Raw genomic sequence first — 2,320 nt, 5'->3', positions numbered from 1 at the left:
GATTAGCAATTTGTGTTACAAAGCAACTGAACAGGTGTACCTAATAAAGGGGCCGGTGAGTGTATGTTTACACATTTACCATTTAAAAAAGCACAAAATTGAAAAAAAAACAAACACATTATTTAACTTGTAAACAATGTTGCAATGCTTTGTACCAGAATCATAATGCAGAATTTTCATTGAATTTCACACCATTAGTGGGCTGCAGAATTAGCCGATTTTCATGCAGCCATCAAATTTGAGTGATCGGGCATGTTGAAATTTTTTTGTAAAAAAACAAATGAATTTCTAATCAATGATGGGAGAATCATGCAAGAAATATAATCAAAAAAGAAATGAGCGTGAACCGTGACCTGGAAGGAAAGAAGATTCCCAGCCATGAAAATTATTTTCTGTAGCAACATGAGGTGAAACTGATGGCTTGGTTGGTCGAATTTTGAAATGAATGGTGACACCATCGGATTACAAAAAGAACAACATTTCTGATTTTCTAAAGAAAATGAATTCAGAATTCGACCCATGTATGGCCCACCTAACTTTAGTGTCATTTTAACCACTTGAGATCTGGAAGGTTTTGATCTCATTTATGACCAGGCCATTTTTGCTATTTGGCACTGAGCTACTTTAATTGACAATTGCACTCTCATGCATGACTGTATGAAAATCAAATTTATATCATTTTTTTCACACACATAGAGCTTTCTTTGGGTGTTATTTGGTCACCACTTGGTTTTTTGTGTTTTATTATATAAACAAACCAAAAAAGATCAAAAATTAAAGACCAAAAACCTAAAATTTGGGAAAAAAACTCCCAATATTTTCTACTTTCTGTGATAAAACATATTCAGTATTTTTTTTTTAACTAAATGTCTTCAAAAATTTAGGCCAAAATGTATTCTGCTACATGTCTTTGGTAAAGAAAAAAAATCCCAAGTGCAAATTTTATATATATATACACACATACATAAACACACACATATATATATATATAAATGAATAAAAAAAAGACACACACATATATAGATATACACATACATTATGATGCTATGCCGGTATTGGTGGTGATCAGCGACTTATAGTGGGACTGTAAAAATGTGGCGTGCAATCTGGTGCTAGCTGACACAGGCTGAGAGGTACACTGACTGACACTGACATCAATAGTGCCACTAATACAGTGATCAGTGCTAATTCTGTACACTGTCACTGTAACTAATGACGCTGGCTGAGAAAGGGTTAACATCAAGGGGCTAATTGTATGCCTAACAATGTGTAATGTGTGTTATATGTGCTGCATTTACTTTACTGTATGGCTGTTTTTCTCCCTGCTTTGCAGGAACAAAAAAAACAGGCATATCGGTGTTTCCTGTACACAGAGTTCTTTTAGTAAACACAGAACCCTGTGTGTGATTGGACACAGTTGATCAACTGATTTTAGCTGGAACCATTGGCTGAAACCAGTTGCCAAATTCATGCTGTGTCCAACCACAAGAAACTCTTCTGCTTTTTGCTGCATATGGGGGACTGGAGTGCGGGAACCTGTATGCGGTATGATATTATAAGGGCTGTTTGGCAGGGAGGTCTATCTCACCAGGAAAGGAGACACCTAATTGGGGACGGTGGAGGGTATACCGGTGCAAGAATTTGGTGAAGAGTTTCTTGTTGTGAACACGGAGAATATTATCGATTTTTTTTCCCTGAATATAAATCACGTATATATTGGACTGTGTATGGGACTTAATTACGAATTGGACATTTATACATAATTGTTTAGTGTTGATGTCTAAATGTATTTTTCTATTGTGGTTATCGATGATATAGTAGAGCGCGTTGCTGCGTTAGTTAATATGATGTTCACATGTGTGCTGATTGCACTGCCAGGTTGTAGCAGCTCTGCAATTGCAAAACTGTTTTCTATTTTCACATTTTTTCTCTATTTTTTTTTATTTGCTTTCTTTTTATTATTTTTGATACTTTATTGTTTGAGCACAGTAATAACATGGGGATCACTATTTATTTTATATTTGTTATCACATCTTAAGTAATGATAAAAGGTATTGCCGAATGAACAGGTCCATAACAGAGATATAAAAATTGCTCTTCTCCATAGGGGGTGAACAGGTGTGAAAGATGAAGTAGTTAAGATATATCAACTAGCTGAAGACGCTGGACGTGCTGCACATGCCCATAAAAAACCATCATCAAAGTACACAGGACATGTGTAGCACATCCAGTCCTTCTATCCCTCTGCCCACTTCCAATTGCTAGCCATTCTAGGTTCTAAAAATGAAAAGAAAAAAAGCTGTCCGTTTATCAACATTGC

The sequence above is a fragment of the Staurois parvus genome, unplaced genomic scaffold, assembly GCF_062004578.1.
Source record: "Staurois parvus isolate SC_StPar_1 unplaced genomic scaffold, SC_StPar_1.0 ptg003743l, whole genome shotgun sequence".
Taxonomy (NCBI): Eukaryota; Metazoa; Chordata; class Amphibia; order Anura; family Ranidae; genus Staurois; species Staurois parvus.
Note: the sequence above shows the minus strand (reverse complement) of the source record.